At 39.9% G+C, this 16,586-nt stretch overlaps 1 non-coding gene across 1 annotated transcript; it reads right to left on the bottom strand.

Annotated features, from left to right (window-relative positions):
• Positions 1–4,724: 4,724 nt before the first annotated feature.
• LOC119799588 lies at positions 4,725–4,854 on the bottom strand. Its single transcript, XR_005282871.1, has one exon. It is a non-coding gene; the product is annotated as a small nucleolar RNA SNORD22 (small nucleolar RNA).
• Between the last annotated feature and the right edge of the window lie 11,732 nt (positions 4,855–16,586).

Here is a 16,586-nt window from a genome sequence, read left to right as displayed (position 1 = left end):
TGCTTCTTTATCCTTTGTGTATAGGAGGGCAACTGATTTTTGGAGTTGATTTGCATATGTTGAACCAGCCCTGCATTTCTGGGATGAAGCCTACTTGATCATAATGGATAATTTTTCTAATGTGTTCTTGGATTCGGTTTGCCAGTATTTTATTGAGAATTTTTGCGTCGATGTTCATGAGTGAGATTGTCCTGTAATTCTCTTTCGTGGTTGAGTCTTTGTGTGGTTTTGGTATCAGGGTAACTGTGGCTTCATAAAAAGAATTTGGCAATGACTCTTCTGTTTCTATATTGTGAAATACATTAAGGAGTATAGGTATTAGCTCTTCTTGCATGTTCTGGTAGAATTCTGCATTGAAACCATCTGGTCCTGGGCTTTTTTTTTTTGGTAAGGAGGTTTTTGATAATTCTTTGCGTCTAACAGGTCTATTTAGATTGTTCACCTGATCTTGGTTCAACTTTGTTATATGGTACTTATCTAAAAAAATGTCCATTTCTTTTACATTTTCCAATTTTGTGGCATACAGGCTTTTGTAGTAATATCTAATGATTCTCCGAATTTCCCCTGTGTCTGTGGTTATGTCCCCCTTTTCTTTTCTGATCTTATTAATTTGTGTGTTCTCTCTCTGCCATTTGATTAGTTTGGCTAGGAGTTTGTCAATTGTTGATTTTCTCCAAGAACCAGTTTTTGTTTTATTGATTCTTTGGATTGTTTTCTGTGTTTCTATTTTGTTGATTTCAGCCCTCAGTTTGATTATTTCCAGTCTTATACTCCTCCTAGGTGAGTCTGCTTCTTTCTTTTCTAGAGCTTTCAGGTGTGCTGTTAAGTCTCCAATGTGTGCTTTCTCTGTTTTCTTTAAGTGGGCACTTACTGCTATGAACTTTCCTCTTAGCACTGCTTTCATAGTGTCCCATAGGTTTGAGTATGTTGTGTCTTTATTTTCATTAAATTCAAGAAAGACTTTAATTTCTTTCTTTATTTCTTCCTTGACCCAGGAGTGATTCAGTAGTTGACTGTTCAGTTTCCATGAGTTTGTAGGCTTTCTGAGGGTAGCATTGTTGTTGAATTCTAGCTTTAATCCATGGTGATCCAGCAAGACATGGGCAGTCTTTTATTACATCTGTGAAAGTTTGCTTTGTTACCAAGTATGTGGTCAATTTTCAAGAAGGTTCCATGAGCTGCAGAGAAGAAGGTATATTCTTTCCTATTTGGGTGGAATGTTCTATAGATGTCTGTTAAGTCCATTTGGTTCATTACCTCCATTAATTCTATTTCTCTGTTTGGTTTCTGCCTGATTGACCTGTCCATTGATGAGAGAGGTGTATTGAACTCTTGAACTCTACTACTATTAGTGTGTGTGGTTTGATAACTGCCTTGAATTCTAGAAGTGTTTCTTTTACATAGGTGGATGCTTTCATATTAGAGGCTATTCAGGATTGAGACTTCAACCTGATGAATTATTCCTGTTATGAGTATAAAATGTCCATCTCCATCTCTTCTGATTGATTTTAGTTTGAAGTCAATTTTGTTAGAAATTAGTATGGCTACACTGCTTGTTTCTTAGGTCCATTTGCTTAAAAAACCTTTTTCCAACCCTTTACTCTGAGTAGATGTCTGTCTTTGTGGTTGAGGTGTGTTTCTTGTAAACAGCAGAATGTTGGATCCTGTTTTCATATCCAATCTCTTTGCCTGTGCCTTCTTATAGGTGAATTGAGTCCATTGATATTAAGTGATATTAATAACCAGTGGTTGTTAACTCCAGTCATTATTATTTTTTTGGTAGTAGAGTTTGTCTGTTACCTTTCTTTGTGTTTTGCTTGTGAAGGGTCGCTAGACGACTGAGTTATTGTAAACAGTGTTGACATTGTTGGATTCCTTGGGTTGTGATTTTCCTTCTATTACTTTCTATAAGGCTAGATTTGTGGCTACATATTGTTTAAATTTGTTTTTATCCTGGAATATTTTGTTTTCTCCATTGATAGTGAATGATAGCTTGGCTGGGTATAGTAGTCTGGGCTTGCATCCATGGTCTCTTAGTTTCTGCATTACCTCTGTCCAGGACCTTCTGGCTTTCATGGTTTCCATAGAGAAGTCAGGTGTAAGTCTGATAGGTTTACCTTTATAAGTTACTTGACCTTTCTCCTTTGCAGCTCTTAATATTCTTTCTTTAACCTGTATGTTTTGTATTTTGATTATTATATGGCGAGGGGATTTTTTTTTATCTAGTCTATTCGGTGTTCTGTATGCTTCTTTTTTTGGTTTTTTTTTTTTTCAAGACAGGGTTTCCCTGTAGTTTCTAGAGCCTGTCCTAGAACTAGCTCTTGTAGACCAGGCTGGCCTCGAACTCAGAGATCCGCCTGCCTCTGCCTCCTGAGTGCTGAGATTAAAGGCGTGCACCACCACCGCCTGGCTCTGTATGCTTCTTGAACCTTCATAGGAATATCTTTCTTTAGGTTGGGAAAATTTTCTTCTACAATTTTGTTGAATATATTTTCTGGGCCTTTGATCTGTAATTCTTCTCCTTCTTCTACCCCTATTATTCTTAGGTTTGGTCTTTTTATTGTGTCCCAGATTTCCTGAATGTTTTGTGATGAGAATTTGTTGGATTTGCTGTTTTCTTTGATCAGTGCATTTATTTTCTCTATGGTATCTTCAGAATCTGAGATTCTTTCTTCTATCTCTTGTATTCTATTGGTTATGCTTGTTTCTGTAGTCTCTGTTCATTTACCTAGATTTTCCATATCCAGCCAGCCCTCGGTTTTTGTTTTCTTCATTGCCTCCATTTTAGTTTTCAATTCTTGAACTGTTTCCATTACCTGTTTGATTGTTTTTTCTTGGTTTTCCAGGGTATCATTTACGGATTTACTCATTTCTTCAAACTTTTTGTTATACTTCTCATCCATTTCTTTAAGGGAATTTTTCAAATCCAGTTTACGGGTCTCTATCACTTTCATAATGTCAATTTTTTCCACTTCTTCTAGATTATGGTGTTCCAGTCCTTCTGTTGTAAGATCGCTATGTTCTGATGTTTTCATGTTGCTTTTCAGATTGTTGGAGGGATTCTTGCCTTGGTGCCTGCCCACTTCTTCCTTCAAATGCTCTCCGATAGTTCTTCTGGTAGAGGATTATGGCCCCTTTTGGCCAGGGACTCCTCCAATGGATCTTCTGTTACAGGATAAGGGCTCCTTGTTGGGCAGGGACCCCTCCGATGGGTCTTCTGTTACTGGATATTTGCTCCTTGCTGGGCAGGTATCTCACAGACAAAAGGCCCAGCTTGACACCAGCAAGCTGAGTGAAACAAAGGATCTCCTGCCACTCATCACTGGGTCCCAGCACCAATACGGGCCGATTTGGGGGGGGGTCTTGTGGCCCTGAAGGAGGATAGGGGTGCCTTAGGGACACTGGGATGGGATAGGAAGAGAAGGGCAGTAGCTGCGGGGAGAAGCCCCTGCAGAATGACCAGAAAGATTAGGGGATCAAGGAATGTCTGTGCTCCGTGACCCGGGATTCTGCAGCCCGCGGTCAGAAACATACTCACCCCTCCAATGGGTCTTCTGTTACAGGATATTGGCTCCTTGCTGGGCAGGTATCTCACAGACAAAAGGCCCAGCCAGCTTGCCACCAGCAAGCTGAGTGAAACAAAGGATCTCCTGCCACTCACCACCAGATCCCAGCCCCAAGATGGGGCCGAGCTGGGGCGTCTTATCTAAGTGAATATTCTTAAGCATTCTTTGGATCAGTGATGAGAAGAAATACTGGTAAATTCTACTCTTTATGACTCTTTTTTAAAGCAGGAAAAAGTACAATGTCTTTCAAACGGTTTGCCCCACACTGTCAGATGTATTTTTGATAAGATGGTACTTTATTTGATTCACGTCAGAGATTATTGAATCTTTTGTTTATAATATTACAGGTCAGAAGACCAGAAGCCTTGATGTTTTACACAGTAAATTCTTGTTTATGTTTCTTTACTCACATGGTTTAGTGCTAGATATCCATGTCTTCTTTGTGCCCGGGAATGTTCTGTGCCATGGGTCTTTTCATCATGCTTCTGAGGGAAGTGTCACCAGGCATGGAGAAAGTCTTCCTGGAAGTCATTTCCACACACAACAGATAAATGAACACAAGCCTCACAGAGGAGGCATTGTGAATAAATTGAGCATTTTCCACTGGACCCAAACTATAAACACATCCCTAATTCAATATTTTGCTCCAGGAGATTTAAAAAAAATTGAGACTTCTTCATTGTTACCCAACCTAAGCAATCAAGGCCATCTGCAATCAACCATGGTTAAGAAGAAAAACCTTTGTCTTAAATATTTTGCAAGAACAATTTTTCTGTGGGAACACATTACACAGTAAAGCCTTGAAAATCAGTCAAGCTATGCTGCTCTTTTCTTTCAGGTCCATCTTAAACCCATCTCTCTCATCTTACCTGTGGCTTGCCTTTTTTACTACTGCATGAACAGATACTTTACATTTTTAAATAATTCTATTCTCTACACTTACAAACAGCATACTGTTTTAGGAAACATGTAAACCTTATTTTGATGTCCATAGATAATGTATATGATGAAACTGGCATGGTCGTCATCTCATATAGCTTTCTACGTTTCAATTATGCACATGAAAGCCTAGATATATTCATTACACAAAATTCATAAACACAATATGAAACATAATCTTTGTAGTGCACAATCTCTTGATTTGTTGGCCTTACATGTCTACCATTTGGGTATTTTTTTATGGAACCAATTTTCCTCTTCTACCCCATTCAGCCCCAGTGGGTTCACCTTTTCAGGCTCTGGCGCGCTAGGACAGAAAGTAAGAAATGTGAATGTTTCTTCATCGGAATGGCTTTGTTTTGTATCTTGTGATTGTGTGAGACAGAATAGCCTGTATACCAGGCGGGCCACACATTCAGTATGCAGACAAAACTGCCAAGCTCTTGATTCTTCTTCCTCTGCCTTCCAAGTACCAGCACTACAGACCTGCCTAGGTCCAGACATGCCACTACTTTGTACCTTTTGACTAATGTCCCTCTTATTCCCAGCCCACCTTTGTAGGCACTTTTCTTTCTGTAATTTTTAAAGTTTAGACTCACCATAAAACTGACGTCACACAGAATTTTTCTTTCTTGTGTCTGGCTTAGTTCACTCAGCATAATGTCTTCAGACTCAGCCTTATTCTGACAAATGGCAAGGTCTGTTTTGTAATATACACAGTTTCTTTCTCGCACATACCTATTTCTTTGTACCTTTACCTGAAAATTGATTGCTTTCATGTCTTAGTTACTGTGAGCATGAACTGTAGATATCTTGGCTGGGTAGTCATTTCCTTTCCTTTGTTAAATATTGGAAAGGGAGACTGCTCAGAGTAGAGTTATTCTATTTTTAAATACTTATGATAACATACATTGCTTGAGTGTGGGGGTTTAGAGGAAACAAGGTGATATAATTCACTATGGTTTCAAAGCAAAAATCATTCTGACTTCAAGCTTTTCCTCAAGATTAGAAATGACTTCAATGTGAAGCTCAAATGGAGGTTTTTCTCTTCCTTGTTAGAAAGTCTTGGAGGCACATGGTTTTGGATGCCCTTTGGCAGGTGTTTACTGATTGTCTAAATCGTGTCAAGGAACATCTGTGAATTAGCAATGTTACCTTACAGTGACATGCCAATGAGAATCTATCTCAGAGAGAACCCTGGGTGCGGTTTTGTTTAATATAGTAGGTTCATGTCGCATACCTAGGAAACCAAGGAAGATGCTAAAATAGTTGATTTTGAGAGGACATAAATTGTTAGGACTAAAGGGAATTATAATTGCTTAAATTTTATCAGTTTCGGGAGTCCAAAATTTCTATCAATAAGGAGAAAGCTAAGAGTGTATTGAACTACAAAGGGAGGGCATTCCTTACAGGAAAGAAGGAGCCCTTAGAGCCGAGTAAAGAACAGAATAACTGACTCTCAGGATGAAGTAAGCAGTGCTGAAGTAAAGATTCACTCCTGGGGAGGACGGGCTCCTTTCAATAAGTAGTTCTACTGGGAGTTGCCAAAGTCTCTCTCCTCATTGTGTTTCTCCCATCTCTCCCAGTATTGTGATTAAATGTCCCATACTGCCTGTTGGTCCATAAACTTCTTTCTAGATCTTTGTCTTATTCACTTCCAAACAGGATGCTATCAGAGACCCTTTGATTAAAGTAATGTCCAAATGCCCTTTAATCCTCGCTATGCCCACTGTAGCACCCCTTTGATATCTTCCCCTAAGACATTAATTATAGGATTGGCTTGTTTGGATAAATGGAAGGTGAATAGGAGACCTCACTGAGAAATAAAACAGTATAACACCTCAAAAACTCGACTTGTAGTTGAGGATGTAGTTAAATTCATAGAGTGCTCAGGCTGGATTTTGTAAAATCCAAGTTCCAATTCCCAGCTCGACATAAAGTGACAGTGTAGATACACCTGCAACCCTGGCACTCAGAAAATCAGAGGGCAGAAGAGGATACAAAAATTCAAGGTTATCTTCACCTACATAGTAAGTTTAAGGCCAGCTTCAGGTAAATGAGACACTTAAACAAAAACAAAATCCAAGATTCTTATTGTCATTTTTTGCATGCATATATGTGTGGAATGCATGGATGCATGTCTGTGGCACATATGTGCACGTGTGTGCACATGCAAGCATGGAAGTATGCATATGGAGATCTGCTCCCCACTCTCAGTATCTCCCAGTTGGAGCTGGCGGGTGTCAGCTGTTCTAGCTAGACAGGTTACCCCAGGTTTCCCTGTCTCTACCTGCTGATTTCAGAGTTTGTAGGTGATTGTCATATCTGTTTCATTTGTATGTGAGATCTAGGGATCCACAAGTACATGCATGAGTTCTGAGGAGTCCTTACATTTACGGGGTAATCCCTTTATCCTCTCAACTATTCCTGGAGCTCCCTTGTGGTCTTTCAACTCATTTTTATATTTTCAAAAATATTCCTAAAGTTAATACATGGATCCTTTTTTAAAAGCTTTTAGACAGAGTACCCAGACTCAGCTGGCAATAGAGTATCCTTGATATAATTGTAATTCAAGAACTTCTCAGGTGAAGAGACCATCTGAAAACCACTTACCAACAACATGAATAGCATCTGGAGAGTCATATTTAAATATGAACAAGGCTAGTTAATTTTCTGAATCACCTTTGCATATTGAAGAAATTTTGTTTGCTACAAAAGATTTTGTATGCATTTCAATTGCCGTTAACCAAAAAGTGTCCAAGGTGTGTATGAAAAGCAGTATTTTAGTCGATATTTCTAAATGGTCTTGCCCTGTTTCTCCACAATTAGCAAGCAGTGATACCAAATCACCCACCAAAACTAAACAAACAATATACTAACAAACAAAATATGTTAGAAATGATTTGAATATAAATATAACTATGATGATACATCTTGGCTGGTATAGTACTTTCCTTGCATGCTTGAGGCCCTGGGTTTGATCCCAAAGACTGAGACTACTAGAATTACCAAATACAATAAACAAATGGACAATATGTTCCCTCACTCTGGCCTACATCTATTTATTTTTTACAAAATTGTTCTCTCTCTGTGGGCTAATTAGCAATATGACTGTGCTCGCTGCTGTGGCTGCACACGCCCTAGGCCACATTCAGACTGATCCCACTGAGTACTTAACTTTAATTAAGAGCATGAAAACATTATTCTTATTCCATAATCAGGGTCCTAGCCTCTCTTCTTTCACTCTTAATGGTGTGTGCAGCGGGGGGGGGGGGGGGGTGCTTAAAAGGACACCCATTCTGTGCAATCTTTCTCATGTTCCTCCATTTTTAATTTTTTGCTAGACATCAAACATCAGTCTGCACTGAATTATATGTGGGGGGGTGTGGGTTGGCGGGGGTCTCCACCTCTCTTGAATACCCACCCAAAGCTGGGTCACCTTTGTCACATCTACCATGGCTGGTATGGGATTTGACCTGACTAGGGCACTGAGAGAATGAAGTAGAGGACAAACACAAATGGATAGAAAAGCTTGGACCAGGGGACTGGTCTCTCTGATAGAACGGACTCAGCACCCAAGAAGCTCAGCGTATTTATTACAAACAGTTGAGTGGAGAGGCAGGGTTGTTACCTACAGCGAGCTTAAGGACACAGGTTTAGCTAATCTCAGTCAGAGCAGCCTCTGTCAGGGAGCATCTGCAGACTGTTAGCACCCTGGGGCAGAAAGCTGTGGTGGACATTTTCTTCACAGACTCTCAACATTCCCACGCAGATATGAGGAAGACTTTGCTCTCCCTCTGAGGCTCAACTGGGAAGGGCTTTGCTCCTCTCTGTGTGGCTGAGGCATCGAGGATCCCTGACATGGCTGTGCCCATGTCAACAGCACACATTCTCTTAGGAATTCACTCGCTCAGGGCTCATATGCTCCTTACACTCATCCTCTTCCATACCTGAAGCCTCTGCACAGTGGCATCCTGTAGCTAAACATATTCCCGGTGATGTTTTTGCATTGGAAAGCAACATTGTTGAGGACTATTTGAAGCTTTGAAGAACTTTACCCAAACTGGAAGAACTTTACTACAGATTTTTGAATTGATGAAAGTGGGAAATCTTTTCAATAAAGTAATAAATAATAAAAAAATGTTGTGAATAAAAAAATGAGTAGAAATGCTTTGGACTATGTTGTCAAATCTCCATTCTAACAGACACATTTCAACATATGAAGTTAAATATAAAAAGTAACTCTACAAAAGAGATTGATAGATGCTTCCAATGAGAATTCTATGGAAGTTTATTTCTATATGGTGGGCAAATGAGTTAGAGTTAATTCAGGAAAACTGATTAACCATGTAACTCTGGTTATTTGTTCATCCAGGATTAGTGTACTAGCCATTTCGCTGCATAAAAAAAATACCTTAAAAGCTGGCAAGGCAAAACAACTAAATAAGAAGCTAAACGGGGTACGGCATTATGAAGTTTACACTATCGTGTAAATGGATATAGTCCATCTCAGGTAGCACAGGGCAACAAAAGCAGGCTGGAGAGAACATTCATGCTTAACCTTCAAGTGTGAGGGCCCGAGTTCAGATTCCTAGAATTCATACCAAGGTCAAGGCTAGGCAGGTAGGGCAGTAGGCTGTAATTCCAACCCCAGGGAGGAAAGGTACAGGGGTTCAAGCAAGAGAGCTAGTTAAACTAGCTAGAGTTTGAAAGTTCTCAGTTCAGGAAGAGATCTTGCCTCAATAAATAAAATGGATAGAAAGTGAAGAAGACAGAAGGTATCAGTTTGGCACCCCCACATGTGTGCAGGGTGCACACATACCCACTTCTACATGTGAACACGCATATGCACATATACAAGCAAAGAATATGAAAAGAACACATGTGGTCACCAAAAGAAGGCTCCCTGGTCTCCTGCTCACAGTCACTCTTAGATATCTGAAGAAATAAGCAGGAGAAAAATTGACTAAGATTTTCTGGGAAGTGTTAAATGGTAGAGCAAAGATGTCTCTCTACACTAGAGATGTTCTTGTGCGAGGAAGATGCTGCATGCGTGAGCCCTGACCATGCTCAGGATACAATGTGAGCAGGCAGAGCTTGTGAACCCAGTTGGCTGAGCGTGGGCGGTAGGGTTTCCTCTTTCTTTTCCCGTTTCAGCGCGGTCATATTGTGGCAGAGCAAGAGGGATCTATCACTTTTCCTGCCCTCTCGAATCCTTTTCCTAACCATCAAAGGAGCATTCCTTTCCTTGTGGCGGCCTCCTAAGTTTTAAGGAGAGGCCTCTCTGCCACCACTGCCCTTCTGAACTCACATGAATGGCCTTGCTGAGCAGTCATGTGCTTGGTGGAAACGGAAAGAAAGATTCCGGCCCCAGTAGCTTGAGGCCCCAAATCCAGACCGTGCTCTGTAGAAAAAGACTCCACCCCACAAAGGGATTTCCTTTCCCAGTTCTACCTCATCTCTTAAGATCTTATAAAAGTCCTTTGTCCTCCTGCCCTCCACCAACCCAGACGAGGGTTCGAAACAGGAAATTCTCTCCCTATTATTTTCTCGGGGCGAGCCTTGGAGAAATTTGATTCGTTTCCCTAATTTCTGTCTTGCGGGCCATAGATCTTAAGGGTCTCAGTCACTCACTATGGGAGAGGGTGTTACCTGCGGTGTCTTGCAGACCTGTTCCCCTGGGGTCACTACACAGGCCAGCATGGAAATTTCTCCAGGGGACCCTTGCTCTTCCTAAAACTGGAGGTGAACAGCATGTTTCCCAGACTGGAGATGGCATAAAATGTCTTTTGAAGTGAGATACATTGTTCTGGAGGTCCTGCTATCTCTTTTCATCTTCAAAACAAATCCTGAAATGTTAATAGTGGTCTCGCTTCACAGCTGAGGGCATGCTCGTCTTTAAAGGACAACTTCTGAGTGAAGTTCTCCCTGCTAAGACCTTAGGAATCACATTCAGAGAAGGTGTGTCAAAGGCCAGCGCTCTGGTTGCCACCCTGCCTTTAGGATCCCAGTGCTGCTCATAGGAATTATTCACTATTAATGCTTTTGTTCTTCTGGGTCTTCTCTCGAGTGCTGTTTGACTTTTCCCCAACTCAGAGGAAAATGCAGCATAAAGAGCAACAGAGGCTGTGGCATCAGGGAAAAGGTAGACATTTTCCCTTGTGAACATGATGAGATCCAAGCCTGGGAAGTCGATCCCCGCAGTCAAAGGCAGGCAGAGTCTTAAGATAGTCTGAATGAGCCTGGCCACAACTGTACTTCTAAGACTAGAGGAGACACAAAGAGAGGGGCTTTGGGCCCTGTCACAGATACTACTCTTTGTAGAAAAAGCAAGTGACAACACATGACAAATGGGGCCTACCAATGCACAATGACCAAAATGAATTCACTATTTAATGTGTAATGAATCTAGGGTATTTTTAACATCACTTGTCCCCTTTACATTTGGAAATTAACTTGGCCTTGGTTCTGAATATGCAATGGTAACGGATGCTGCCTTAAACATTTCAACTCAGATTCCACATCATGCGTGCCACCAACTGCAATGTTTTTCCTATACATATAGATGTTGTTCTCTTCTAGAGACTTAATAGTATGACTGTGGAAAATACAAGTTTAGTTTGTTCCTACTATCACTCCTTAGCATATAAGTGTTAAGTTACTACAGCTTTAGATTATATTGTGTTAGGATTGTGAAAATTGTTATTTCAGTTTTTGACTTGAGCTTCATAAACAATAAAAACCAGTAATTGGCCCTAAACATACTTCTGCCAAATGATAGCAATGGAGCAACATTCTCAGCACTGAAACTATAAATCTAAATAACAATCAACTGAAGAACCTCTATGTGACAGATAATCTTGATTGTCAACATTACTACATTTGGATTAATAAAAACTCAAGCTCAGGGCATGCCTGTGAAAGATTCTTGACTGAATCATTTGGTACATGAAGACCTACCTAAATCCTGATCACACCTTCTGGTGGCAGCTCATGTTGAAGACATGGAAAAAGGGAGCTCTTACACACTGGACCGCTTTGGCGAGTTCATCTACTCTTCTGCTGGGGCATTATTTCACTGGTGTTAAAACATACTTTGCATAGCAACATAGACTGAAGATTAGCAGCTCTCTTGGACTTCCCTAGGGCTACAGCATCAGTTTGGTACTGAAACTTCCAGTATCATTTACTGAACTACTACTATTGGAATTTTTGTCTTTCTATTGTGGGACATCCATTGTTGTACGACTCATTTATTCATTTAAATTCTATTGCTTTAGAAAAGAACCCTGACTAATGCTGTCTACACCCAAGAGTAGGGACTATTCAGCCAAGATTGAACCCATTGTGTAAAAGCAAACAAGCACATCTATTGCATTAATATACAAATTTTCTTTAACTTTTAATAACTGGTAAATTGCATGTATACTGAGCAATTGTTTTCAAATAAATTTATTATTATCATCAGGAAATGTTTGATTTCTTAGATGGAAAAGGTCACAAGTGTTCTGGAAAAGCCATGAAGTGTTCTCATTGGCTCTGAAAAGAGTGTTGTAAAAGTTAGAGGTTAGCTGAAGCAGAATTTTTTTCAAAGCATTGAGGGCCAGTGGCTTCTGAAGAAAGGACAGCACCAAAGTCTCCCCTCTTCTCCAGTATTGATCATAGAGGCATCAGAGTCCCAAAAGGTCTATTTTTTTATTTCATCATGTATCTTAATGTCTCACATCCAAGTATCCCTAGGGTAAATAAATGAATTAAAACAGATAATTTTCCCCTGTAATATTGCAAGGAAGAAAAGCATTACTTGGGTGGGTTTCTTCAAATGTGAATAGCTGATAGGCTATTTTCAGCTATGGTTTTGTTTGTTTGTTGTTCTGTTTACATTATAGATGAAAAGGTTCCACTGCTGCATACATCGGGCTAAAGCTGAATTGGGGATAGCATAAGACCTGATTACAAAACAATAGGTTGAGATCAAGACCCACAGAAGCCTTCATTAGAGCCAGAGAGAGCAGGATTGTTTAAGACAGTCTTAGCCATGTTTCTAGAAAGAAGATATTCTTTCCAGAGCCTCACACTTGAGGCACTGATGGCACAGAAGATAGGGAAGGATGGGGAATGTTGGGAAAAGGCTGTAATATTCAACAAGGCCAATGTGTCAGTGTTTTTGGTTAGTGGTGTGTCACAAGATAACTATTTCAAAGGTCGTGAACTTAAATAGCTTCATTAAAGTAAATTAGGATAATGTTGGGGCAGGGTTCTGATTATGTCCAATCACTTGCATTCCCACTATGGTAAATTTTTAAAATCATACAGCTCAGGATTAGTGTTGTCAGATATATACATGTGGTCCTGCTGAGACCACTGTATGTATGAAGACCACCATTCTGCAGAACTGCCCCTATCCTGGGGATGAACAGCATTACCAGAGCTTTGGAAAGACAATGGTTCTGTGTGGTGAGCCTCTTTTTCTCTGTGGGACTCTGGGTTTGCTATTAAAAATAGCAACACAGAGGGTATATGCACAGCAAATGAAATTGTGAATACATGACCTGCCTGTAAGCCCCTTAGTTACTAAGACAACGTGGCATGTTCTCATTCCTGATGATAACTCAATGAGACTATGGTGTCTCATCCCTGGGGCACTGGGGACCAACATATCCTTCAAGATCTGAGCATCTATGGGATTTTCGTTTCAGAATTTACTAACAGCCACATACGATGAACACAGTCCAGTGTGTTCTCTGTGCTCTTGGAATAATCTGATCAAATCCTATTGTCCAATGACCAGGACATAATTGCCTCTGGCAGAGGATCCAACATTAAAGACACAAAATTTCACAGAGAGCAGGCAATGGAAGCTCCGTGCAGGGAACAGCAGCATAGAAGGCAAAGGTTAGGCATCATCGCTGAGCCTCCTATGCTGCTTCTCAGTCTCTACAAGCTGTGGAAAACAACGCTTGGTTTTACTGATTCCTCTCAGTCCACTATTTTGGAAAATGCCTCTAAATATTTCATAGACAGCTCAGTCCTCTTCAGAGCCTCCACAGGAAGCAAAGTCCTTCTTCCTTGTCTCATTAATTCACAAAATGTACTTTGTTTCACTTGATGGAAAATTCCTTTGTTGGAAAAAGAGAAGCAGCACGGTTGTACAGAGAGTGAGATGCAAAGCATTGTCTCGGTATCCTTCTGAGGACAGCAGGCTCGGGGGGAATGGCCAGGAAAGACAATGAGCCCTCACTGTGTGGTTTAAGAGATGCTGAGCGTGTGTGTCGACATAGACTCCCAATGTCTCCAAAGGTGTGAAATAGGCTGGGGAAAATCTGAATCCAAATCCTTGTCTCTTTAGTAGGAAAATGCAGAAGACAGACAAACACATGTAACTATGTACACACACACACACACACACACACACACATGTGTTGTTCAGCTCATTCCTGGTGCACTCTTATAGAGCCCTTAAGCCCAAGTGAGGCTGTGCTCTCTCCTCAGCCATCTCAGAGTGAGCAAGGGCTAACAACAGGGTGGGTATCATAAGCAATTCGTGCAGTGTGAATTAACATGCTACTCCTGACTCACATGGTGACATAGAAATTTTTTTCATTCTAGCTACATAACACCTGGATAGGATGGCAAAAGTGACTCCTTCTTCCGGCTTCAAATAAAAGGGATGAAGGATCATTCCTGAAAGATCTCTGAGTAGGTCAAACACACTCCTTTCAGGAACACATAGAAAGTCAAGAATACCACATGGCAGAAAAACACATGGGCCAGTGATTATCCCCTTTCTCTACATTACCATCAAAGACTGTGTTACCATACATAAAATATGAATGTGTTATCTCAGATGCTTCCAATACTTGATGTAAACTCTCTTCTATGTCCTGAATAGATAGATTGTGTTTGTGCCACATATATTCTCCATTCAAAAACCAAAGTGGTCAGTCTATCATGGAAAAGAATTTTTATGATCCCATCTCTCAGTTTGGATGAGGTCATTGCCCCAGTGCTTTGCCTTTCCCATAATTTTACCTCCCATGATTTCATTTGCCTTCAGTCAACGCCAGACTAAAATTATTAGATGGGAAATTCTGTAAATAAACAACTTGTAGGCTTTAAATATTGTATCTTTTTGTAATATGATGAAATATTATGCTATCTTACTCTATCAAATCTGGAACATGATTCATCCTTTTGTCTAGTGTATCCCTGTATACAGTGTATCCTGTAAAATCTACACTTCAGTTGTCACAGCAACCATTAGGTTATCTGCTGTGCTCTTACAGTACTTGTCTGTAAGTATCAATTAGGCAGCAGGCTAATGCAAATCACAATGTCCCATATGATTTACCATACTTCATAGCATCACAGCCATTGTCTTACCTTTTGATTAAAAAGAGTGAATGCAATTCAATGGGAAATCTTAAGAAAAAGACTGCATTCTATTTTTACTGCCATATATTGCATAGTTACCCTATGAGTTACCCTAGAGTTAGTTATTAGTGTTAATCTCTATGTAGGTAATTTATACATTATACCTTATCTGTACATACATTTAAGAAAACCCTAGTATATAGGCTAAAATCTATGCTTTCAAGCATCTATCTGTGAATACCCACAAATACTTTTGCAAGAAACTCAATAAGTCAAGTATAAATCATTGGGAAAGATAAGTACAATAAATACTCTTGCATAAGGAATAGCAATAACTAAGGAAGGAAATACTTGCGCTTTGGGAAGAGGAAGAATAAAGTGCTGGAAAATAATTTATTTGACACTAAATATATGACTGACAGCAACTATTTCAAGGTATAGTGGCAAAAACACAGTGGTGTAGTGGCGTTTCAATTGTATTTAATAAATAAAGACTGCCTGAAGATCTGAGAGTGAAACAGTCCCACTGGTCAGCCTTACAGACCAGATTATAGCAACACACACCTTTAATCCCAGTAGCCACCCTAGTTACCATAGAAATTGGGTGGCGCACACCTTGAATCCCAGCCCTAGAGAGGAATATAAGACAGGGGGAGATAACTTTCAGACAGTCTCATTCTGAGATTCTGGGAGGCAGGATCGCCATTTCAGACTGAGGTAGAGGTAAGAGCAAGTGGCTGGCTGTTTTTCTTTTCGAATCTTTATGTCGAGCCCCAATTTCTGACCCTGAGTTTTTATTTACCTTGCTTCACAGTGGCAAAAAAAAACAAAAACAAAAACAAAAAAAAAATACTCTTCAGGGAACTTATATTGTAGGGAAATCAGAAAACAAATACAAATCTGTAGTGTGCTTGTAATTAGTTCTATATGTGATGAATTATGGTAAAAATAAATAGGAAAAGTTCTGAGATATTTGTATGTTCACATGGCGTTTAGTTAAGGTTGAGGAGTCGCTTCATGGTTTTGAGTGGAAGTACCTGATGACTCTCGTGCCAGTTAGGAAGGATCCTCTGGCTATTGTTGGACAGAGGCAAGATAAGATGGGGCTTTTGTAATAATTCGGGAATACCACAGGATTGACCAAGTTTTCAAGAGATGGCAAAGAGCTTAGAGAGGTGGACAGACACTTTTCCGTGTATCTTTAAAATAGTAAACAGATTTTCTGGTGCAAGACATTTGAGAAAAATGTAATTTGAAGCTACCTTCAGTTTTTTCACTCAATAATGAAAAGAGATAAATGTCATTTTTAAAAGTGATGCACTACAAAGGAAAAGGACAGGAATGGGATGGCCAGTAGTTTTTCTATGGCCAGGTTTGAGGTTCCTGGCAGATATAAGTTGAGATGTTTTACAGAAGGTTGTAAGGGTCATTTGGAGTACAGGAAGCTATTTAGACCAGAGATTTACATTTGAAAATTATTCCCACATGGATAGAGATATGATAAGTTGTATATCCAGATAAGCTGACACAAGGAATGGTAGGAGAAGAGACATAATCAAAGATTAGTACAGACCTAAACAGAGAACTCTCAATAGGGAAATCTAAAATGGCTGAAAGACACTTAAGGAAATGTTCAACATCCTTAGTCATCAGAGAAATGCAAATCAAAACAACTCTTGAGATTCCATCTTATACCTGTAAGAATGG

The sequence above is a fragment of the Arvicola amphibius genome, chromosome 12 (assembly GCF_903992535.2).
Source record: "Arvicola amphibius chromosome 12, mArvAmp1.2, whole genome shotgun sequence".
NCBI lineage: Eukaryota > Metazoa > Chordata > Mammalia > Rodentia > Cricetidae > Arvicola > Arvicola amphibius.
The sequence above is the reverse complement of the archived record's forward strand: the minus strand, read 5'-3'. Positions and strand labels throughout refer to the sequence as shown.